Genomic DNA, 26,263 nt, shown 5'->3' with positions numbered 1-26,263 from the left:
AAAAGAATGCCTCCAAGTTTTTCTTCAATAATGTTAATATTAGATAAATTAGGTTTACCTAATAGAATTAATTCAGTGAAACCTTTAGAAACCGTTGAATTACTTTGCATTGTAGATCAAAAGAAAGATTTATTATTACCTGTAGAACAGTTTACTTTTCATAATACCAATTCACTAAGAGTTAAACATCTTGTATTAGTTAAACCATCTGCTATACGTGAACTAGTAATTCATAATTTCCCACTTTTAAATTCTCTATCTAAAGTAACATAATAATCTATTCCATCCGATACTACTATTTTATTATGCATAGGTACAACTTCTATTAAACCTTGTACTTTAGGAGGATAAAAGAAATTTATTTCAGCCGACGTAAACATTGGTGCAATAAGTTTTCATACATCTAATTTAGTTAAAGAAGGCTTATTCGTAATAGATACTTCTTTAAGCAACCCCTTTTCCTTTAGAAATTTATCCATAAAAGTGTTAAAACGAATATCATCTATCTGAAGATTAGAAGGTAAAAATAAATTGAAATATTTATCGCTATCTATATCTAAGAAAACCGATAAAGTTTGGTTAACCTTTTTTTTTAATAAGCTATTATACTTGTATTTAAAGCTTTTTTTAATTGTTTGTTATTTTCAATTAAAATAGCTTTATATTCAGCAACAGCTTCTCTATATAAATTTTCAGAGCCCTTATTAGATACAATTGAAGACATTTGCTTATCCTCATTTACTAAAGATTTTACTAAAATAGTATAGACATCTTTCAATCTTATTTCTAATAAAAAGATTGAAAAAATAAATATTATATTTGCTAAACTAAGAATAATTAAAATATTATAAAAACCTTTAATATTATGGATTATAATAAAAATTAAACTAATAAACATTATAAAGTATAATCTATAATCTTTAAAATTAGACATTATTTTAAAAACCTCCATCAATGAAGGTTCAAATATAATTAAATAAAAAAAAATCCAACACATATATAAGGTAATATATTTATTACTGTTTGAATATATAAATATAATAGGTTAAACATTTCTTCACTATTCTTAACAAAAAATCCTATACATATAACAATTATACTAATTAATATTGATGATAATACTTGGATATCTAAGTTAATTAAAATTTTAATAAAGGAACCATCTAATATTGAACCCATAAAAATAAAAAACACTGTTAACAATATAATATAAAGTCATACAAAGATATGACTTTTATCTAAATGAAAAAAAGAATAATTTTTTATTGTAAAAAATTCTTTATTCTTTTTATAAAAAGTTTTTAATAGCTTGTATTTTCTATTTTCTATAAAACTCCTTTTATCAACAACAATAAATTTTGGCTGTAGCTGCGACATCATTAATGTTAATATAATAAGTATTATTGTAATAAATAATATAATGAAAAAACAAAAATAAAAATTATTCAATAATTCACTATATAACCTAAAACAAAAATCGCAAAACTTATCTAACATACATATAATATTCCCATTTAAATAGTAAGGGGTCAAAAAAATAAAAATAAAAAGAATAATACAAAATAATTTATCCATCATTCACTTAAATTTCGGACTATAATAAAATTTCTCGGTTATCGTAGAACCGAATAGCAATTTAAATTCTGCACATGGTCTTACTTTATTAATAAAAAAAAGTATTGATTGAGACATATTATTAAATTATAAATTATTGATTAATTACTTACATATAGAGTAATAGCGTCAAGTATTTGACGAAAAGATTGAAAAAACTTACCCCCGCTTCATAAAGAGAACTATAAAGAAGGAGTAAGTAAAATTTCCTAGCGAACCCGAAGCCAACCTATGGCAAACTGGCTTGCCTAGCTTGGCTCCTACGCCCAGAAATATTGTATAGACTATATTAGCATATTTAAGAAATCCTTACTACCCTTCAGCAATATGTCTCAAAGCCACTTATTTGACAAGGTGCAGAGGAATATAAGGGATACATTTAATAACGTAAATGTATTATTTATTAATAATATTCATTCTATATGTTTAACTAATATATAGGTGGCTATCCGAAGTAGTATTAAAAAAGCTGTAAATGAAACTAACAAATTTCATACGCAAGGTGCTTTACAAAGCCTGCCGAACGATGCCTTAAAACATATCAAAAACTGTTATAAATTTAGACTTGATCTTCTCATTTCAGACTCGAACTAAAATCAGGATATTAGAAGTATCCGGCTCTACCATTGAGCTAATGAGAATTAGTATATCTTATATAAGATACTCATATTTATAGAATACTTATAAAAAACTAGAGCTTACACGATAAAGTACTAAAGGGTAACTTTTAAGTAAATATTGTATAAATTCACTATACTGTAAATATAAAACGAATAAAATTAAGGCTGGCGAAGCCGCCAAGCTCACACTCGATATTTATTTCTAAAGTATAAGCTTTTTTGCTTATAAAAATAAATATAAAAATTAACCCTTATCTTGGAGTGATTCGAACACTCATTAGTAAATACCAAAAATTTATGACCCCCTTTATCTTGGCGTGATTCGAACACGCATTGTAGAACACCAAAAATTCTAGACTTACCCATTAGTCCACAAGATATTTGTGTGTATGTTATTATTATAATTAATAATAATAACATACACTTATTTTAAATAGTTCTAATATCACTTATTTATAGCCTAATCAGTCTTAGCTATTTTTTTTCTTAACATACACTAACATTGAGTTGAACTTGATAGGTTTCCCATCATTCAGTCTAACTCTAACCGTATCATGTGATATACCTAAATAAGTAGCACATGCATTTATAGACTCTAACTCCTTTAAATTATTTCCTTTATCGTCTAAAATTAATACTCTTATCGGAATACCTTTCTTTAATAATTTACCAGAAGATTTTATAACTATTTTTCCTTCAGCGTTTGGTTCGTAGTTTGAATCACTTTCCAACATTACCTTTAGATCACGTAGTAATAAATCTCGGCGAAGCCCAACTTGCAGTCTTATACCTGTAGATAATCTATTATTGTTCATTTGGTTTAGTAGACGATCAATCATTAACACTCCTTCTTTTGAGTGGTGTAGTCCTAATTCTTTTAATTTTAAAATAGATACCCAATCAATAAAGTCTATTTCTTTTTTACTTACCCATACCATTTTTTGAAAGAAAGGAACAAGCACTTGAGAAATAAACTCCGTTTTTGTTACATTTAAATTAATCATATCCGATTTATTATCCGTCTTGCTTTTGTAAAAACCCAGATTCACTACTTCATCAAAGTCGATACTTAAATTATTTAAGTAATTTTTTATTGCCTCCATTAACTTTAAATCCTTATAAGACTGAGCGATTGAAAAGCTTAAAAGTAAATTTTGTTTATTAACGCTTCAGGAACCATCTCCTTCCACAAATCCTCCTAACAGCCAGTAAGAATGTTAATTTTATGATTAGAAGTTCAATCCGTCCTCTTGGTATTCATTTCTGCTTTAAGAACCTCTACCTTGTTAAATATTTCCTCGGCTGAATTATCACTTCCTTCGATATATAAATTAAAAGCTTTCACTCAAGTATGGAAATTTAGTCTTTTACTAGAATTAAGTGAGTAATTGGTAAAAATTTCTATTAATTTCTTAACTTCAGATTGTTTTGAAACAATAAATCGACAAGATGTTTTAGATTTGTAAACCTTACCTATTCCTAAAGTATTTTGAATAAAAATTAGTACTTTTACATCATCAATGTGAAGTTTCATTTCAAAAGTAAATCTTCAAAACTTATCTCTTAAATGTGTTATAATGAAACAACCTTCAGCATCAGTGAACCCTCTAAATCAATCGTAGAAATTTTCTAAAATAAACTTATCTTTCCGACGAAGTCTTGGTGCGTAGTCTAACGCAGGGTGGGCAACGCACCCCACCTTAGGTAAAACTGATGTTAAATAAAATCGTTTACTTAGATAAGAAAAAGGTACAATCAGCGAACCTAACTTGGCGGACGGCAAACTAAAAAAACCAGTACAAGTTGGTGCTTTTGTTAAACCCCTTTGTCCACCGCTACTACATATTGTGAATTTTTTAATTTTTGTCATTTTATTAATTTATAAGGATAACTATCGTATTTATCACGTCCCTGTATCATTGTGTCGATATAACCACTAGCCTTTCTCCGCTTTGACACTGAATGACCACTCCATATTTCTTACTGCTATGTTGCGTACCTACTCGACCTTCGGTTATTTCAGCGCACTCATCAACATAGTAACCGACTTAAAATTTAAAAAGCAGTTCTCTCACTTCGGTAAAACCGTAATGAATAGAGATACGATTTTACTTACTCGTTATTCCGCTATGTAATAACAGATTCTGCCCTCACCGCACGACTAATCAGGATTCTGCCACTTAATAATCTCTTGACGAATTAATCGTAGTCTTTTCTAATTATAACATAGCATTGGTATTGATTTCAGTCAAGAGTTTCTACTTAGAATCGATTAATTTCGACACCTAAAAAGCTTATTCATGAATCTACAACATGTACTTATGAGTTCTTCTCCTTAGAATTCCATCATACATATCTTTCCCACATTACTACTGCGATTATTGCCTGCCTTCGGAGGAGGAACCCTTTCAGGCTGGCGAAGCCGCACTCGTACGCCGGTAAGTAGAATCAGAGGAATTAAGTAGTTTGGTCTTGTAACCCTCATACGCCAGCACATTTTGTTAACTAGAAGATAAAAGAACTTTCTAGCGAGTCAAATGTGACTGTTTGAGCAGTACTAGCAGCTTGTTTTGATAATGATTAGCGTCTCACAATTAACTAAGCCTTAGGAACGGCTATGCAACAAAAAGGTTGGCTTCGCTAGGAAGCAACATAATACACTAAAGTATAAAACAAAGATAAATTTCTATTGTTGAAAAACTAACAGTATTGGCGGCGTAGCCGCACGGATAATAAACATATCCCCCTTCTCAGAGAAGGTAAATAAATTCACTTAGGATTAAACCCAGAATAGATAATTACTCTAAGCTTATCTACTCTAATTCTTAAGATCCTCCCTTACGGGGATCCACTTTTTTATAAAAAAAAGTGGATATACTAGATTAATAGTTCAACTAATCGGCCTCCATATTTACACTAAAGGATCATCTAATATAGAAATCAAAAATATATAAATTCATTTCTTATTAATTTATGACATATGTCTAGTCCACAAGATATTTAGGTTGAATACTCCTGAATGTACTACAATAGAAGTATCCTCCTTCGGTGGTCTTGGACATACACTATTAAATAAAATAGTCCTGACATATGTAATAAAATAAATAGGGAGAACAGGACTTGAACCTGCAAGATCTCGCGATCAGATAAGCCTAAATTACCTAAGTTTACCAATTTCTTCATCTCCCTTATAAGAAGGGGTTTACAACCCCCTTTAATCCTGGCCTACCTGGCTAACCTGTCTTAGTATTGCCTTCGTGCGGCAAAGCCGCCGAAGTCAGCCCACTTCCTCCTACTTACCGACTTCTCCTACGGCGGCGAAGCCGCCGTCAGAGAAGTCAGTATGACAGACAGAGAAGTAGCTAGAGGATAAATTGCTCGAGATAAGACTTGAACTTACAACCAAAGCAGCTTCAATGCTCTGCTCTACCAATTGAGCTTCTCGAGCTAAATACACCCTAATATTATTCTAGTGTTACGTTTCCACTAAGAACAACTGTCTCATCCATCCACGGATGGATGAGACCCTTTATGCTCCGCCTATCGCATCAAGATATGTGTATCCTCCGTGTGTAACCTTCCTCCACTACCACACTATGCCTTCAGGTTGCGATCCTAAAGACTACCCCTAATTAAATATTACTTATATAGTGTCTATAAATGAATAAGAATTTTACCAAAAATCCCACTTACTAACAAATAAAGGATGGAGACACCAGGAATCGAACCTGGGATACTAATATGCAAAATTAGAGTTTTACCAAACTAGACTATATCCCCTAACCACACCCGTCCTATAAATTTAGCCTGACGAATTATGAGTAGCTAAAAAGCTTGCTGGCGCCAGCTAGTATGCTATATTTTTTAAGTGGTTTCTCCGTAAAAGAAAGCCCTCGGAGAAACTTCTTAAAAAGTTTCGCCTTAAATAAAGAAGAAGGTATACCTCTAGCTCCAAGATAAGAGTCCTACTTGTTTATTTCGAGCTCGCGCCTAAATTAAGAACCAGCTGTTAATCATAAAAAAAATAGGCGGGCGTGCCCCGTAAAAAACTAGCCTTCTTAGCGAAACCAGCTTAAAAATAAAATTACTATAATAATAATTATATCTGAGAGGTGACTTGAACACCTACGATATTAAATCAGAGCATTTTAAGTGCCCACTGTCTACCAATTCCAGCACTCAGATTAAAAATTGAGAGGGATGCCCTCAAAATTATTAAACCTAATATGTTTAATAATAAAGTTATTTATTTAAATATAGTATGCAAATAACTTTTTATTACTTTCTTATATATTTATACTTATATGAAGGCGCAAGCTCATATTGTCAACTAACAAAATATTAAGAGCGAGCTTGCTATATTTTTGAAAAAAATAAAGCAAATTAGGAATTGTATAAGGAACTTACAACAAAGTCCCCCTCTTATGCGGGTAAAGGATTCGCACCTTTAATTTTTGGGCATGAGCCAAATATGTTAACTGTTACATCAACCCGCACTATAAGGCTAAAGTGAGTTGAACACTTATAAAAACTGTTATGAGCAGTACACTTTACCAATTAAGTTATAGCCTCTTTAGGGAGATAATCGAGTTTGCCCTACCAGACGCACCTAATCATAGAGATAACAAAGTCGACCCGCATAACTCGAAAAATGCGAAATGTCACTCAAAGTACCGTAGGAACTATCTCCCTTGTAGACTAGGCGGGATTCGAACCCGCGATCCCAGCATTGAAAGAGCTGTGTCATACCACTTGACTACTAATCCAGTCCTTCGGCTGAAAAAGCTTTCGGTCGGAATTGAACCAACTAACACCCTGTATCCAAAAACTTCGTCACCGAAAGCAAGAAAAAAATATATTTTTTTTCGTGCTAGCACTTATCCTAATACCTAAAAAGTATAAAGCCGGGATATAGCGGGGCGCAAGCTCTAGTTGCCAAAAAGTCGTCCAACCCTCTATAGTTGATAATAGTTAGAACCATCTAACCTCATTTCTCCGTGCTTGCCAGTCTGACTGGCATACTTCGTCAGCTAGAAGTACTCCTAATCCTGAACTTCTATATCCCGAACTTCGTTCGGGATCAGGCTAATAAAAAAATATACATTTTTTTTATATAGCTCGTATAGGGGGGGGGGGGGCCAGGGCGGAGAAGAAGTTGCCGTAGCCCAGTGGGGGTATTGCACCCCCTTCTATTGATTACAAAACAATTGCATTACTATTTATGCTAACCAGGCGTATGAAAATGTAATATATATAAACTAAACAAGTATTTTATAAAATTAGTACTTCATTCCTCAAAATCTCTTGATTCTTACAAAAAAAGCCTATATATAGTATTCGTAATGTTATATTACGTATATTTAAGAAATATCTTAAGGTAAGCTTCGTGCCTATATGCTTTCAGCACTTATCTTGGACTAACTTAGCTTTCCTGCCGTGCCTATACTATTTATTTACCTAAGTGAAAGTAACATCCCTGTATAAAGAGGTTTTAAACCTATACATAAATTAATATTGGGCGTATAAACAACAGGTAAACCAGAGGTTAATAAAGTGTACCCTGGTATTACCCAGAATAACTTAATTCCCCACGTTCCTTTCGTACTAGGTTATTCCTTATTTTATTCTAATTCCCTCTAGAAGATAGAAACCATACTGTCTCACGACGTATTTAACCCAGCTCATGTAACTTTTTAATCGACGAACAGTCGTACCCTACATAGTTCCTGCCACGGCAATCGTAATTTTCTATGATGATATATCGAGAGTACTAATTTTTATACATCATCGAAAACTATGATCTAAAAGATTTATCTTATCAATATCCAGTAATAAATTCTAAAATCCAGCATTTAATTGGATCTAACGCTATTCATACCAGATTTTATCAATTTAATATTATCTACACCTTCAGTAGTTAAATGCTTATTCTCTTTCATGAGTTCCGCTATTCTAACGAAATCTTGAAAGTCTTGGTTTTTAACACCATGTATTAGATTATTTTGATAAAATGGAATAATTTTTTCAATAATATTAGATAAGCTAACCACTCGATAAACATAAGTTTCTCGATTTAAGTATACGCTACCACAATTAAAGAATTTAGCAATATCCTTCATTAACTGCTCATCTCTCATATGTTGAGTTAGATTAAACTCCAATTGCACTTTTGTACCTAAAATTCTACCTGGGCAATTAGGAGTTCTAACTAAAAAACTACCTTCGGCTGACGTAAACCCAGCTAGCCACTCTGAGTCTAAAATTTTCGAAGAGGCTGAAATAGCCTCCTTCTCAACTAGACATAAATCAGAAAAAGCTGCTTTCAATTCCTCAGATAAGAATCCTGTGTTCAAGACTCCTTTCAATGCAACAATTTTCTGCAATCCTTCTTGAGTAAGATGAGATTTGTTTTCTATTAATTCAAGTACAGTTTTAAAGATTTGATAATCTGCTTTCTTTTTAGTAAGAAGCGGATATTTATCAAAAAATTCAACTAAAACTTTACGATCTTTAACAGAATTAACATAAAATTGTACACCATTAACACCTTGAGCGGATATTCCTCCCACACCTAAACAACTACGTATACTTTCTAATAAACCTCGATCTTTTTTATGTAAACCTATACTAAATTTAGGTTTAACTTGTCAACCCAATTTATATGATTTATCTTTAACCAAGGTTACAGAGAAACAACCCTCTCCATCTACAAAACCAGTAACAAATGAAGGAGAAAGCGAATAAGCTTTATTCTTCATTGAACTAGAAGATAGATAGTTGGCTGACGTAGAGAAAGAGCAAGAAGAAATATAACCCAAAAGTCCTATATGGGAATTTGCGCCACGAACAACTCCAAAGTTAGTATGAAATGTTTTGAATGTTGCGAATTTATTTATTGACTTAGAAGGGATTCTAGTTTGATAATTTCTTTCGAAACCCATTAGAGTACACCTTAATACTGAAATAATATTTTCAGTACAACCACCGTCTACTCGTTGCTCTTTTACAATAGCGAATATTGATTTAATACTATTCTTGGCTGTCTCTCAAATTAAACTAGTACCCACTATTGACTTAGATCCGCGATAGCCTATTTCACTTTCGATCATCTTCTTGCTTATTACCATACCTGAGTAATTACTTCAGCCACTCATATATTTTCATATATGGCTTGGTACAAAAAGCTTTAAGGCGTCCCCGGAGTTTGATGATTTACGAGACACTAAATGTGGATTCCTACACCACAAAGCATCCATGAGGATAAGTTAAGCCGACATCGAGGTGCCAAACCGCGCACTCATTTTGTACACTCTTGCGCAAATTAGCCTGTTCAAATTGTTATCATTAGATTCGGTGGCTTCTAAAGAAGCCACCGAATATTTCCATTTTTTACAAAATGGTTCAGACTATGTATTCACTTTTTTATTATATATAACACGCCCACATTTAAACTACCTACCAACCTACTGTGTAATATCTGGGCGAAGCGCCCCTCCGGTAGCTCCTCCGGAGCGCCCGGAGGGCTATTGACTAAAAAAAAATTAAGAATAGGTGTGCTAGCTCTGCTGACTGGCCATATCCCGAACTTCGTTCGGGATCAGGAGTACTTGGTCGTCAGTATGCCTAAAAATTCTACTTTACTGCTAAAGTAGAATAAGATTTTCCGCTCATTCATCCTTTCACAGCAAAGGCTCCTACTCTACGTTTAGATGCAAAAATAGAATACCCTACGTTAGGATTAATATGACCTCTATTCTTTCGAACTGATAACCCTTTAAAAGAAGAATCGATATTTTTTAAACCCTTTTCAACGTAGTTTATAAACACTACGATCGGCTCTATAACGTTTCGTTAACCTTCCTTTTACTTCCATTCTAATTCCTGCCATGTTTTTATATTTAATAGAATTAAATACCATATCATACAACCCGGCTTCGCCACGCAAGCTCCCCGGCCGATCAATAGATCCCTTTAATATATCTTTAGAACCAGTTAAAGCTCGTTGTGGTAATAATTTATCATTAACACTAATATATATTTTATTTAATAGTTTATCTAAATTAAGACGCGAGCTCTTAGTACTTAAAATATTTCTTATATTAAGAGTTTTATATTTATTTTCTACTAACTTAAGACTTACATTGTTATCCAATCTACCTGTTTCCTGGATTCTGTTCAAGTAAGGTAAGTTAGCTTTATTTAACATAATGTTCATTATTCTTACAACTTTAGCATTTCTTTTCTTAATTTTTAATGTAGATATTTCTGTAAATAAATCTGTATTAAAAACTATATTTTTTAAATTAACAATATTAAATTCTATTTCTTTATTATAAAGCTTTCTTATAATATTACTTAATCCATATAATAATTTATCTTCAAATTTATACTTATTAAGATTTAATCTAAATTTATATTTTCTAATTAAAGAAAGTTCTTTCTTAAAAATCAATTTTATTCATTTATTTGCTTGTTCTTTTGCCTTGCTTTTACTTGTTTTTAAAGTAGAATAATAAGCATAAAAATCTTGAAGTAGATTTCTATTTTTTAATATCGCAAAAATCATATTAAATTTAAAAAAAATATTTTCTATCTTTAATAAACAGTTTTTTCGTTGAACAAATTTAATTATCTTTTTAGTTAATTTAGTTAAATTTTTGATTTTTTTTAATAAAGCAAACTTTTCTCTATTAAAAGCATATAAAGTTATAATAGCTTTAGAGTTAGTATGTTTAATTTCGGGTCTAGCTAAAAAAATTTTATTAAAAGATAAACGTCTTCTTTTAGGACGAATATAATCATATTTAAGAAATTGATGATTAAAAAACATATTAAAATAGCTTTTTATTATTTTATAAATATTTATATCATATACAGCAAAATTCTTGATTAAATTGCTATTATAATGGTAAACACTATTTCTTCATTCTTTAGATCATGCAGGAAAGTATTGCATCTTTCCTACATCACCCATTATTCTATTAAATGGTCTCAATTTAGAATTATTCTTTACATTTGTTTTTAAAATTGTAGTCCCTTCTCTTCAGTCTGATACCGATCCCGAACTTCGTTCGGGATACGAAGGCGAATATTTGAGTGATAGGGGACCAACGTAGCGAGCATTTTCTAATATATTTTTATTTTTTTTCATTGTTTTCATTTTAGTAATATTTGAGGGCCTCCGGCCTCTTATTTCATTTTTCTTTTGTTTTTGAACATATATAATAAAAAAGTGTTGGGTTTCAAGATAGGATTATTGTTAGCATTACTCACCTATTAGTCGTTGAACGTTTTTATCTTTAAATACGAGCTATATAAAAAAAAATGTATATTTTTTTATTAGCCGCCATACACCCAAAGGGGTCAAGTCGCTAAGATAAATTTCGCTTCAAATTTACTTATACTGTATCCTGACTTCGTCAGGATAGAGGGGATTAGGCGTATAAAAAAAAATTTTTTTTTATCTGCCTCCGTATACTGACTTCGTAGTCAGAAGTCCCGGATCCGGCTAATCCTTTAATATAAGTAATCTTTGAAATTAACCCAATATTATTCTTAATCGTTTTCTTGCTAGTCTTTATCTCTTATCTATTATTCCTATTCCTCCTATGCATACTTCTATACTACTGGATCCCGAACTTCGTTCGGGATCAGTAGGAGAAGTAGAGCAGCTGAGGATAGCTATTAAATCAGCCTGCCTTCGTACGAAGGCAGGAAAAAAATAAAAAATATATTTTTTATTTTTTCCCCCTCAGACCCAGGACCAAGGTCCTCTGGGGGCGCAAGCTCGATCCTTCGGATACGAAGAGTGAATGCTTCCTATAAAGTCGAGCTTGCTGTATAAAAAAAAATATATTTTTTTTTATCGTCCCGAACTTCGTTCGGGACTTAGCAAGATAGAAGTAGACGAGAACAAGAAAAAAAATTAAAGGACAAACATCCCTAGCGTAGCTTTTCCAATAATCCAAGACCTTTCCTTAATGTGTCTTGTGATCCTATGCCCCGCTTACGCGACTGTAAGATTTGTTGTGAATCAAACAGTAAAGCAAGATTAAGCCGTTAAACTTGATAATTAGTTTACATTATTATTAAAAACACTGTAAAGTAGAAACTAATAACTAGAAAAAGTGTTATATTGCATAACACTTTTTTGACTAAAGCTAATTTCTCCATAGCTAAAATCTTACCCTTTTAATAATATGTACGCCCTTATACGTCTCGCACTAGCAAAGGATTAAATATAACGAAGTTATATTTAACTACAAACAAAATTTATCTTTTTATTTAGTCCCGGTCGCCTGCGGCTGGGACTGCCCCGAAGGGCAAGATATACAAAAATTAATTGCAGCAAGCGATCGAAAAATTCTCGAACACATTGCGACAAACATCATAATCCTTAGACACTCCCATCTACTCTTTATGGGGTCTGTGCCCCGCATAACAACGAGATGTAGACAAATAAAATATGTTTTTATTTCATTCATCATCCTGTTGGGAAAGGAGCATATAAACCCTCCATTTGCTTAAAGGGCCATTAAAGTTCTTAAATAAAATTATGATAGCGTACAAAGTATGCTACCCATCCTTAAACTTTAATACTACCTAGCTCCTTGCAAAAGTTAATACCAATTCCTTGATAAACTTTCGAATCTCGTCCGACTGTACATTTGGACAGACATTTCAGCCTAACCCCGGTGAACCAGTCTGTAGCGACATTTACAACTGCCGACGGTCTTGAACTAGGTTTTGTTCTTTAACCGTTTTCACCTAATTTTTCTAAAGCGAACTAAAAATTATTCAGTTGTAACTTTGGCTAATTTCCTTAAAATAGCACGGTAATCTGAATTAATTATACTTTGTTAAATATTAATCTACACATTAGTCTATGGTTAGCTAACGTTCACAAAAGACTTTTACTCTCTTTACATAATTTTGGTTAACTTCCACACAATTAGAAGTAACCGAAAGAGATTTGAATAACTTACTTAAAGCATCAGTTTTTATACTTAATATATCTGAAGTTTCTTTTAAGCTACCTACAATAAGTTCTTTCATATCTGGTCTAATAATATGATAAACTACACTATTATTCAAATTCTCTGTATCAGCGACTAGATCCAAAGAAGAATTATCCTCTAATAAATCTTGATCTAAGGATAAATTTGGCAGAGTAGCCGAACTTCCTAAATTAGAGTTTACTGATCCAAAGGATTCTAAAACAGTAAGCTCCTCAGAAGTTAGAGCCGTCATTTTAGAACTTGCTTTATATGTTGATAACCTAAAGTCATTCATCCCAGACAAAACCTTTAGTATCAAATCCTTTATTTTATCATTATGTAGATGCCCTCCTGCGTATAAGACATTACATATAAGAACAAAATCCCTAAAGTCATGTCTTTTTTTAGATATGAAAGGCATACTTTTTAAGAAAGGAATAATACAATTACGTAATAGACTAACACTACGGATTTCTAAACTTACTGTTGGCTTAGAATTACCTTTAGCTTTCATCTCAAAAATACCGATAAGAGAGGAATTATTTAATTTCCATGATGAAAATCTATCAAATCCTAAATTATTTATGAGATATTTTCTTATTTCCACTAAAAGAGGTTTCTGAGCTACAGTAAACAATAATTGAAAATTAGGTCTTAATTTACTTTTAGCTAGACTAAAGGAACCCTCACCTTCAATTAGACCAAGTAGTCAATATTTGGTGATATTTATTCTATGATCCTTAGGCATGCTAAAATCAACACGACCTTTATTCATACCTTGTTTAAGTTTAAGAATATCGCGAATTAAACCCTCATCCAATGTACCGCTACGATTAAAATAATTTAAAAAAGCTTCTTTGAAGTCTATATAGTCTAATAATTTAATGCCATTAAAAGCATAGTGGTCAAAAATATTTATTAAAGTACGAAGACCTTCTTCATTACCAACTATAAAACTACAAGAATTACTTTTTTCCTTGCATAAACATTACCTACACCTAAAGTATCACATATGAATCTTAAAAGGTCGAGATCATCTAAATGAAGATGAATTTCAAATTCAAAATAGAAACTATGTAATTTTCCATTTCGGTTTTTAGGTTTTATTTTAAAGCAAGACTCAGCTTCGGAAAACCCTACAAATCATTGAAGGAATTTATCCGAATTATTATTTCAAAAAGCAGTACTTTGGTTTATCGTAACTGTATGATTACTTCTTGAAAATACACAGCAAGGTGATCTGGAAATTAAAAAACGATCGTAAATATTTGTAATATTAGTTAACATTTTATGTTTTTATTTTTATTGAATTATTTAAAGTGCGATTTATAAATATTCTAGTTCACTATCTAAGTATTATTTATTACATTGTTAACCATATAACCTTTCTATACAAATCATACTTTACGAGCTTTAGCGATCCTGCGGATACGCGCAGCCCTCAGTTTAATTTAATATATATAGTATATGCCCAACCAACCTGACCTGCCGATTAAAAAATTACCTCACCCGGCCTAATAAGGAATAGTCCCTAAAGACTATTAATATTTGACCTGAAATGTGGGTAACATTAAAATAGAAGGATATTATCTGTGTTACACAAGTTTTGATGCTAAATAATATTAAATCTACGGAAAACTAGATATTTTAAGTATAATTAATTTAGTTTATAAGCGCTATCACTTTAGAGTTGGGTTCTCACCAACACAGCTTAATTAATCTAAACTGTCTCCTAGCAAATGTTCTCCCTTATTACAAATAGTTCTCTTAGTAGTCTAAGTATCGTATCCCGAGGGAAATTATCCCTATTTGATTTTCATAGAGTGATGTTTATAATACATAAAGTATTATTCCATAATAATATAATAAACAAATAAAGGTATTTCACTTCTATCTAATCAATTACCTTATCTACTAAAATTTGCTGTTATTATACTCAATAATTAGTAACAGTAAAGCTGCATAGGGTCTTCTCGTCCAACTAGAGGTAAACTGTATCTGCACAGTTATTCCAATTTCACAGAGTCAATCATAGAGACAGCTGTTGTATCGTTACACCATTCATGCAAAGACCGCATTTAACGGCCAAGGTATTCCGCTACCTTAGGACCCTCAGAATAAGGCCGCCATTAACCGGGGTTTCCTTCTACACCAAACCTATGACAATTTAGTTATTTCCGTTAACCAGCCGGCACCGGGCAGGTATCACACTCAATACTTAGATTTATCATCTTTTTGCAAAGTGCTGTGTTTTAATTAAACAGTCGTACAACATCCTTTTATGCTTCTTCCTTTTTACTTGTATTAACCAAGACTAATGAGCCTACCTTTTCCCGAAGTTTTGGTATCAATTTGCCGAGTTCCTTTATGATTGTTATCTCTTACGCCTTCGTATTCTCTACTAGCTTACTTGTGCGGCAGTCTTTAGGTACGGTTTATTATCTTACCCCCTCCTCATCTTTTTAGTTTATTGTTGGAGATAAGATTAGACTACATATTTTCCAGTACATTTTGCACTTACTTTCAGCGGACCTCCTCACCTCACGGTCAGGAGCGGCACTGAAACTAAAATGTTAACCATATAGCCAGTCTATTTTCTCATCGTTTTAACCTGAAGGTTATAAACTTAGAGGCCGCTTTACCTCAGCCATAAGCTTTAGGCGAGTTCCGAATACTCCTCGTACCGGATCTTTTTCGTTACTCATGTCACCATTATCACTTGAGTTTTTTTTATTTGAATTTAAAAAATATCAAATCTAATATAACCCAACGTTCTGCTACCCCTGCAAATAACAATAATAAAAATTATGTTTAAATGAGGACAAAGTTTCGGTATATTGTTTAGATCCGTTAAATTTTCGATGCTTTTAAAGATTTAACGAGCGCTCTGTTACGAGGTCTTCAAATTATGGCTGCTTCTAAGCCCATCTCCTTGTCGACTCAAATAAAAACCTTCTTAATTTCACTTAACAATAATTTTGGAACCTTAACTTTTGTTCTGGGCTGTTTCCCTTTTGACATACAACCTTATCATTCTATGTCTGATCATTCAAGATCCATCTAAGCCATTCCGAGTCTACATACTCACCGATAAAATCTTCACGATCCCCCGATATGTACCATTGAATAATGTATTTTCAAAGAGTACATAAATACTCTTGCTGAAAATTTACATCTGGTCTGAGATTAAGTTCTGTACCTGCTTTGATGTTACTTAAATTGCCTACTATTATAGGTTTCGCAGAAAACCAGCTATCCTAGTCAGAATTGTCTTTCACTATGCTTACCACAGTTCATCGGATATTTTTGCAACAATAACCCGTTCGAGCCTTTATAGCCCTGACTATAGTAAGATCACTAGGCTTCGGGTCTAACTTTAGACACTTATCATTTTCTGTTACATTATGATCGTTTTAACTACGCAATACTAATTAGCTCGCATCTAATGTTAACTTGGTGACCCATCCCGAGTAGAAGAATTCCATTACTGGAACTCCCCCCTCTCGAAACCGTACGTGCGCCTTTCAACGCATACGGCTTGAGCCCCCTTATCAATAAATATCTTTAGTCTACCTGTCCGAGACGTTATTTTCTTTATTGGGAGTTATTCTATACGAATAACTCACTTCATTATTATCCTTTAACTCTACTCGTGGAACTTCTTCCATACTGCTTTGTTTCCTTAACTGTAAGATGACAGCTTTGAACCCGGGCTGAGTCGCTGAGTTTGAATAAAATGACTTAGGGCACTGATAACTAAGTCTGCAGGCTTTCACCTCAGGTCATCACTACTTTCCAGGATGTTTATCCTGAATTTCATCATGGTCAACTCCGGTTTCGGTGATCTATTGAGACATTCTAAGATTTTTGGGTTATACATTTCAAATATCTCTCAATTCCGTTTTCGGTGGTCTCTTCCACAACCTTATCCATCTCATTACAAGATGGCCTTCGCTTTTTAGTCTCTCGCCTACCCCCTAGCCGATAAGTTTATTTCGTTCGGGATCTTACCCCATTGACCTTATAAAACTACTCCTTATGACATTTCAATACTAATAACTAGGTGATCTTGGTGTTCACTTCTGTTATATTCTTTACTAATTTGGATCATAAGGAGGCTATGGGGCTTAACATGTTCCGTGTGTAGCACAATTTATCAAAAACCTTAGGTTGATACTATAATCCGGGGGATTCTTTGGCAACGCCTTCGCTCGCATAACAGCTCAGCCCATGCCCCATTTTCCAGTGTTCTAAACTACTGGAAACACCTTTTACGAATTTTTAAATGTATCTTTTCTTACGATAACCATAGTTTTCTTCCCCTAATCCGTAGACATTGTCTCTAGGGCTTCGCACCATCGGATTACTCCAATCGCACGCCTAGATAGAGGCTAGTGGTTGCACACTAGGAGGTATTTCACCTCATTACTACACACAGCTTTCTGTGTCGCGATATGCAAAAGGTACGCTCTTGTTTTCAAATACAACTCGAGCTGCTTATAAAACTACTATTTCAATAATTCCCTTACGGTACTAATTCTCTGATGCTCATGTGTTATATTTAGCCTTTGAGGAAGGTTCCCCACCATCCAATTAACCGAAACGTCAACCTTGCGGAACGCCCAACGAATTGAATCTATTCAAACAGTTTTTCTACCATTTTACTTATTTTATAGGCTATTTTATTTTCGTTCACACTATTCATAAAATCTCTTTTGATTTCTTTTCCTGAAGCTACTAAGATATTTCAATTCGCTTCGTTTATCAAGTAATTTATCTTAGAGTTTATATGTTTCCATAAGATAACAAATTTCTCTTTAACACATGGCTTTATATTTCCATAATAGTCTCTTTTTATACTATTTTTTAGCGAATATATCATTTACATTTCTTATTTATTTCTAATTATAGCTGGCTTATTTTTTTTTAGGCCTGCCCTCCAGCCATATTTGGCTGGCTACGCAGAAGTCGGCATGCAGGTTCCCTCCGAAGGCGTATTTCTGCAAAAAAGCAGAAGGATTAAATTCAGGAAATCTGCTTTTAACATAAGCAAAGAACCTAGACACATCGGAATTCATAAAAAATCTTTTCAAAACTACTTTTCTCTTTCTATAGTTATGAATACTTTTTCTACTCATATTAAAACCAGGATCAAACTCCTTTAAAAATGTGATCAGAGCAGTGGAATCCTGGAAGTGGACCCCGGGAATTAGATTATGAATTGAAACTTTAATGAAGTTATAAATAGCTCTCTTTAAAAATATACTATTATTAAGCTTCGAGCTTGCGCCATCATTGTCCTTTAGCCGAGCTTGTTGATCCTCCGGATAAGCGGAAGGAAGAATTAGATTTCTACTATAGGTAGAATAAGATTTAGTACTAATTTTACCAAGATCCCGGCGTAGCCCATAAGTCGGTCTATAAAGGCGAAGCTTCAATTTACCATTAGAAAAAGAATGTTTAGTTGAGTTAGAGAAAGTACTAAACTTACGACTACTACCTATTCCTGGATAAGAGCTACCTCGATCTTTCGTTTTACGTACGTACCTCTCTCGATTTTGAACTCTCTTATTAAAGGCTTGATCACTTTCTCCATCTCTTTGAAAAAGCTCAGACCTCGCTTTAGCTTTACCTTCTTGTATTTCTAACTTTCTACGCTGCGCTTCAGTTCTAGCATTAGTTATTTCTTCCTTTGTATCCTCCGGAATAATAGTACTACCACTAGTAAGTTTATTGAACTTGCTATACCTTACCGCTTCTGTTCTTTTAACTCTTTTAGTAAAGGCTTCTTGGCTTTCTCCAGGTTTTGGATCAAGTGTAAGTTCGGTCAATGCTCGAGATACTTTTAACGCTTCTGGTGAACGATGTGCGGTACCCCTAACTTCAATCTTAGATCTTCTATAATCACGTATTTCTTTACGATTTATTCTTTTTTCATAGTCCTCCTCACTTTCTCCTGCATTTTTAGGAACTTGAAGTTTTTTAGCTTCTCTAGCCCTTTCTAATTCAAACTCTGAACGTCGTCTATTACGCAAAGGTCTGTCGTCATTAGGTTGTACTTGACTACCAGAAGGAGTTGTACTTTCAACCCCTACTTGACTACCAGAATTACCCCCTGCTTGCCCTTGTATCGGAATTCTATCTTGATTTAAAACGAGAGCTCGCGCCTCTTTTCAAGATAAAAATAGAGTTTTCAATCTTTTTAATGAAGGATCTACTAAAAAGTTCTTAATATTAATATTCAAAGGAGTAAAATCCAACAATTTATTAATTAATCCTCCAGCCAATACACCAATAGCCATTAAACCACTATGCAAGCTATAAATGTTTTCCCAAAGTCCTATTCAACTAAAAGTGTCATTATATCAAGATAAAAATAAACTCTTAACTGTTATACCCCCAATCATTGAAATGGTAATACGCGATAAGAATTTAGAAATATTATTACGACCACTTTCATTATTAGAGTTATTATTGAAACCATTATTCTTGTTGAATAGACGAGTAGAATTAGAAAAATACCTTCTACCATTGCCGGGCGAGTTATCTGCTACTATGTCTAGTGCTTTTTTATTATGGACTGCTAATCTTAACTGAGAAGCTTTGCTTCTAGATGATATAATATATACAGGCATTTGTGAATAGCTCAAAAGATTGCCATGGACAACCAGCAAAAAATTAAAATAGTTCAAAGATTGGAAATTTCTTTTCATATTTTAGTAATATAGTTATTCTGTATAAGCCTTTAAATATCCTTAAATAGGTCCTTCGTAAAATTGCTGCGGCGAAGCCACCACAAATTCAAATTGGGCGATCGTTAATGTAAACAGCTAGTATATTAATTGTAAACAAAACAGTGTAAAATAGGGTGCGCTGGCAATAATTGCTAGGGCACCTAAAATACACGCAATGGGAGTAGGGAGTCGCACCCTAAAGATTAGCTACCCCTAACCTTATGTCCTCAAATCCCCCATTTCTGCAGTGAACTAATCAAAGTAGAATAGTTAGTCACAGCAAAAGCATAAATCTAATAGTTCCATAGTAAGGTTTTTCATCATCAAGAACTGAGGGAGTCGCACCTAATCTTCCCTAACTCCTTAGAGCCCTTTTTGCTAGGGACTATCCAGTTTAATTAGATAGTCCCTCTATTATCCTTTAAACATGGCGAAGCTCGATCTTTAAAATAAAAGAATAAACTTGAGCTATGCAGCCCTCAACCAATTCGGATTATTATGAATCGAACATAACTATTCGCTCTCCCAAAGAGCGCGCCTAACCGCCTGGCTCTAATCCGTTGAGAGGTCTTCCCTTATAGATGCACACCAAATAAGGAAAAGACCGAAATATGCAAAGAAAGTGTACTGAAATTAAAACAGCCTGCGCCTTGATTAGCTAAGAATGTTTATTGATATATTCATTCCACTTTTTATAACTTCAATTTGAACCAGACCTGCAGCCAAAGGATGAAGTCCTTCTTTATTTTTAGCCGTAAGTAGTACGAAGTATGAAATACGAACTAGAAAGTCGGTCCTATTAAAGCGTACCCGGACCTTCGTGCTATACTGGCTACTCTTAATAAAGTACAGAAGAAACCAGCAGTACCTCCTTCAGCTAAACAGATAATATCCTCTACCTTTCACTTGAAGTTAACGTCTGAAAGTAAGAATACTCTAATATCTTGCCCTTGAACATCGAACTCTCAGAAGATACCAGATTCGAACTGGTGGAGTTTATTTACTCTTGCTATCTCAAGTAGCACGCCTTAAACCACTCGGCCAATCTTCTTGGGGGGGTGGGGTAAGAGGCAAACTATCTCTAACTAGGACCCCTTTTAGAATTAGATGTACACTCAAATAGATGAATAGAGAGTGAATTTAAGGATAATTAACCCTCTACAGTTAGACTAGATTTATCTATACTTCTTTCTTGATTCATTAGTGCCTTTAACTGACAAATTTGGTCTAACCCTTCTTGAGTTAAATGTCCCTTAACTTTCATGATTTCACCCGCAGCAGATCAATCTGCGAAATCTAAAGCTTTAATACCCAGAATAGGATTATCACGAAGGAGAGGTATAATTCTTTCAAGAATTTCTGAAAAATTTTGTACAGTGAACTCTACCGCTTGACGACCATTGCTACTACGCACATACACCTTACCACAACAAAAATATAAAGCTAATCTTCTGAACAACTCCTCATCACGTGAATGTTGAGTTAATTGAAAACGTAATTGTGGGATCTTTCCAAGTTTACCCTCTTTTCTTAATCCAATCATAAAGTTTCCTTCACCTGAAGTAAATCCTGCGATTAACTGGGCATTTATTGATAATTGTTCATTACCTAGCTCACATTTATTCAAGGCTGCTGCCCTCTCCTCTTCATAGGTAATGTCAAACTCTTTTCTTAGCTTGTCACTTAATCCTAGGTTAAGAGCAGATTTAAGTTTAACTATATATCGAACCCCCTCGAAAGTTTGATGCTCTCCACGTTGCACTCTTAGGATCACTTCTCTTCAAATTAAGGCGCGAGCTCGTCCTTACGCTTTTTAGTTAGCAAAGGATAACTATCAAAGTGATCTATTATCTCTATTAATTCACTTAGTGAGGATACTCTGAAAAAACTTTTGTTATTATATTTACTTGTATTCTTCCTACTTTGCCTACACGCAATCCGGATTTACTATGGCACTCAAAACTAGCCTTGATAGCTCTCAAGAGCTCTTCATCTTTATAGCTAAGGCCAATTTGAAATTCGGGTTCTACTACTCATTTCACCCCACCTTTGCTGTTGCTTTTACTTCGCATTGACACGCTAAAGGTAGACTCTGCATCACTGAATCCTGTGAGAAAATAAGGATTCATAAGGTTCAATGATTTAGCATTAACACAATCGGAAAAGTCTCTAGCCATTAATTTAGATTTAAATAATAATTTCTTCATTTTTTTTAATTAGTTAAAATACCCCTCAGGGGAATGATACTTAATGTATTGACCTATTTGTTCCTGTGCCACTTTGATATAACCGATAATGAACTACCTGCTTCTAGCTTGCGTAGTTTTTTAATAAAAAAATATATTTTTTTTATAAAAAACTAATTATAGATAACTTTCTATAACCTAAATTCCTTTCTTATCTATTATCATAATATAGCAACTACTTTTTCTACAGGATTGGATTCACCTGCGAAAATATATATAATGAGTCATATAATGCTTCTCCAATCGTAGTTAAACTATAACTATATGAAAATAGAGCTAGCAATACACTAGATAAAGATTAAATATTTTAATTTTAAGTGATCACCTCTTGTTTATCTTAAGATCCACCGCAAGGGGGATCTCCCCGGAGGGAAGATCTAAACAAGAAGTACATGGCCAGAAAAGTAAGAGATCGACAGATTGAAGGAGACGTACTTTTAGTAAAGTAACATATTAAGTAGAGCGAGTCCCTTCGATACTAATCCTAGCCGTTAATTAATATTCTTATTATTATATGTTTATCCTCCTAGGGAAGATTCGAACGGATGTGATTAAATAAATCAAATAAGACTCAAGCTTACCACCTTAGACCACTCGGTCAATTCTCTTTAATTCCTCAGCGAATCGAACGCTGATATCATTCTTATCAAAAATGCACTTTACCGTTAAGTCAAGGAATCTTTTATTTGTCCTGCCTAGCTTATTACTTGATCCCGAACGAAGTTCGGGATATGGAGTACGGAGTACTTCTAGCTGACGAAGTAGGCCAGCCAGGAAAAGTATCAGACAGAGAAATCAGGATCTGTTTGGATAAGAAATAGGTGACTCGAACACCCAACCTTCCGTGTGTAAAACGGTTGCTCTACCATTGAGCTAATTTCTTTTTGGCTAGAGGAGAGTTAACTCCCCTATCTCAATTTTTTTATAATATAATACGACCTCCGAAATAAAAATTTTTAAAGCTGGCCTTCGTAGGCATACTTATTAGCTTCACAACAAAAGTACAGCACTAAAATAATCACAATTACGATGACTTCTCCTCCTTGGCTGCTGCCGAAGGTTGCCTGTCAGTCAGGCTGCCTGACAACGAAGTACCCCCTGCTAACTACGAAGTTAATTTGCTAGGCAAAAGGAGAAGTCAGTATAGATGGACACTTGAAACTTTTGTTATGAGTTATTCCCTTATTAAACATTTAAACATAAAAAATCCAGATCCCGAACTTCGTTCGGGATACAACTGAAAACTAATTGTTATTTGACGGTACAAATGGTTTTAATGTGATAACAATAGAACCTACCATTGCTAATAACAGTATAAAACTAGCTATTAGTAATCACATGTTGTAGTTGGTGTACATCACACTACCTATACTTGTAATATGACCAGTTTCGGCTAAATTTCCATCTCACATATTACTAGTAACAAAAGATAAATTATTATTATATAGATTTAAATTATTAAAATAATTTGAATTGTATTTGTTTAAAGATATATCGTATAAAACATTATTCATATAATAATTATTGCTTAATATTGCCACATCATAAGGTAGCAATTTAAATAAAGGATAATTTAATGCTATTGTTATTGTGATAGCTAAAGGTATAGTATTTCTAGTATTACTTTGTAACTCACTTATTCTAATATTAATCAGCATTAAAATAAATAAAAATAATATAGAGATAGCTCCTATATATACAACTAAATATGCTAAACCCATAAAGCCTAATCCTATTAATATTAAATAAGAAGCAATATTACCAAATAATCCTATTAAAAATAAAACTGACACAACGGGGTTTTGCTTATAATAACAAACACACCACAGAATATTGCAAATAAAGAAATTATATTTAATATATTTGCTAGATAACCATTTGTAAACGTTTCATTAACTAAAAATAAATTGTTCATAAAAAAAAATAATATACCTCTTTGAGGAAATTTATATCAATTATATTTACCTAAATGTTCCTATCCCACTAACTAAGCCAAGAGTGAATCTATTATCGCAGCAGTCTGACTGCCAAAATTCTTTTACTCTATTACTACCAAGACCTATTAACTGCTTACTGAAATTATCGTGGTTGAGACTTCTGATCCCCTGCGGGGATAAGAGATGAAATCTCAAATCTTCCATATAATTCATGAAATCCTTTCTTATCAGTTTAGATTAACATTACCAAGTGAGAGCTTTTCTCCTGCGTACGTAGAACTTCGTTACCGACCGAAGAAGCCTACCTAATAAAGTAAAGCTAAACTGAGCTAACAATACATTAGATAAAGGTTGAATTTATACGTTTCTTCCGACTTCGTACGAAGTCCGCATGAAATTATTCCTGCTATACTTCTTTTCCTAAACTACTCCTGACTGGGCTGACGACGAAGTACTCCTACATTGTCAGGCAAGTGCTGCGTACGTAGAACTTCGTAGCCAGCCGTACGAAGTCGTCAGTGTGGCCAGAAGTACAGCCCAGCAAGCCGTCTTCCAACTATGTTGACATACTTCTGAGAAAATATAACAGCCAAAAGGAGCTTGCTGGCGGAGCCCAGTAACAAAATAAAACTACTCCTTGGTTTATATAAAAAAGGAATATACGGCTAGTCGGAATCGAACCGACACACTCTGTTTGGAAGACAGACATCCTACCATTAAATGATAGCCGTTGTTTATTATTTTATTATACCTAATCCCTTACCACCTAATTCCTTAGGTGGTAAGGGATTAGGTACTAAAGGATAACCCTAACAACGCCTACAGCTTAACTGGTTGTATTCTAGAGAGACCCCCCCCTCATATCTTCGGCAAGACTATAAAGGGTATAAAAAGTCATATTATAGTAATAAAAAGCCTTTGGTTAACGAAGTAATATAAGAATAATTAATTAGAAGTACAAAGCGGGATCCTCCGGATACTAAACAATGTATAAGGAAATTAAAAAAGAGATAAACAACTACCCAGGAAAGTATCTAATAAAAAAAATATATTTGTATACCTCCTGCCTACCTAACTAGGAAGTAAGTATGGCAGGTACTTCGGCCTGACTTCTCCGAAGGTCATTTCTCCGTCCGAAGGCTGGCAGGAGTACGGAGTACACAACAGAAAAGGCAGGCACGGAGTTAGAGATCGGAAAAGAGGTGAATCGAACACCCAGGTGTTAATACACAATATGTAGCAAATATTTCGCCCTACCTATAGCAACTTTTCCTGTATATTTCTTATATAATACATGTTTAAGTTGTAGCAAATCCCTCTTAAAAAAGTAGGATTACATCGGGAGGGATTAGAGCTATAACCTAATAAAGATAGCTCCGTCCTTGATTATAAAACCAGGGGTGCGTTCTCCTGATCCCGAACTTCGTTCGGGATATGGCAGGCACCGAGTAAGTGTAAAAAAAAAAAAGAATCTATAATCTAGACTATCTAACCTAGACCACGAATTAGATCGGATTCGAACCGACACCTACTTCCGTGACAAGGAAGTCCTCGACCAATTAAGTTACTAATTCTAAGTGTTATATTATGGCGAAGCCTGCACGCTAACAACATTAATTCCTTTCTTATTAATTTATATTTAACTCACTAAGTGAAGTATAATTTTATACACATAAATTAAGCTAACAAAACATTAAATAAAAATAACACATAAAATGGAGCTTGGCTGCCTTCGTATTTTCGAAGAAAATCGCCAGCCTAAATCGAACACCCACTTTACTAGTATTAACGCACAATTCGAAGACAACAGTCCAACTATGCCTTCGGCAGGCAGACCAAGAAAAGTAAGTATGGCTGAAGCACTAAAATATAAAAGTTCGTGGTGGGTAAGGCGAATTAATATATTTAATCAGAATAAGTTTTATAATGCAGCGATATGAATAGGTTTTATCGGATTCGAACCGATATCTTAGTGATTAAAAGCCACATGTATTAACCATTATACTAAAAACCCTTAGCAAAATACCCGTTATTTAAGATATTAATTTATAATCCTGGCTACCTTCGCACCACGGCTTCGCACTACGAAGTAAGGCAGTCAGGAGAGATACTATA

The 26,263-nt window shown here is 33.6% G+C and overlaps 10 non-coding genes across 10 annotated transcripts; all 10 read right to left on the bottom strand.

The window, feature by feature from the left end:
- Nucleotides 1-2,184: 2,184 nt before the first annotated feature.
- INS49_007600 lies at nucleotides 2,185-2,255 on the bottom strand. The gene has a single exon. It is a non-coding gene; the product is annotated as a tRNA-Arg (tRNA).
- A 3,354-nt stretch (nucleotides 2,256-5,609) lies between these two features.
- Nucleotides 5,610-5,682, bottom strand: INS49_007599. Its single transcript has one exon. It is a non-coding gene; the product is annotated as a tRNA-Phe (tRNA).
- Nucleotides 5,683-5,941: 259 nt separating this feature from the next.
- Nucleotides 5,942-6,014, bottom strand: INS49_007598. The gene has a single exon. It is a non-coding gene; the product is annotated as a tRNA-Ala (tRNA).
- Nucleotides 6,015-6,928: 914 nt separating this feature from the next.
- INS49_007597 lies at nucleotides 6,929-7,000 on the bottom strand. The gene has a single exon. It is a non-coding gene; the product is annotated as a tRNA-Glu (tRNA).
- A 396-nt stretch (nucleotides 7,001-7,396) lies between these two features.
- On the bottom strand, nucleotides 7,397-7,468 carry INS49_007596. Its single transcript has one exon. It is a non-coding gene; the product is annotated as a tRNA-Thr (tRNA).
- A 13,463-nt stretch (nucleotides 7,469-20,931) lies between these two features.
- INS49_007595 lies at nucleotides 20,932-21,016 on the bottom strand. Its single transcript has one exon. It is a non-coding gene; the product is annotated as a tRNA-Ser (tRNA).
- Nucleotides 21,017-23,022: 2,006 nt separating this feature from the next.
- INS49_007594 lies at nucleotides 23,023-23,094 on the bottom strand. The gene has a single exon. It is a non-coding gene; the product is annotated as a tRNA-Val (tRNA).
- Nucleotides 23,095-24,808: 1,714 nt separating this feature from the next.
- On the bottom strand, nucleotides 24,809-24,879 carry INS49_007593. The gene has a single exon. It is a non-coding gene; the product is annotated as a tRNA-Gly (tRNA).
- A 770-nt stretch (nucleotides 24,880-25,649) lies between these two features.
- On the bottom strand, nucleotides 25,650-25,722 carry INS49_007592. Its single transcript has one exon. It is a non-coding gene; the product is annotated as a tRNA-Asp (tRNA).
- Nucleotides 25,723-26,089: 367 nt separating this feature from the next.
- Nucleotides 26,090-26,162, bottom strand: INS49_007591. The gene has a single exon. It is a non-coding gene; the product is annotated as a tRNA-Lys (tRNA).
- Nucleotides 26,163-26,263: the final 101 nt, after the last annotated feature.

Source organism: Diaporthe citri (assembly GCF_014595645.1).
Source record: "Diaporthe citri strain NFHF-8-4 chromosome Unknown scaffold_24, whole genome shotgun sequence".
NCBI lineage: Eukaryota > Fungi > Ascomycota > Sordariomycetes > Diaporthales > Diaporthaceae > Diaporthe > Diaporthe citri.
The sequence above is the reverse complement of the archived record's forward strand: the minus strand, read 5'-3'. Positions and strand labels throughout refer to the sequence as shown.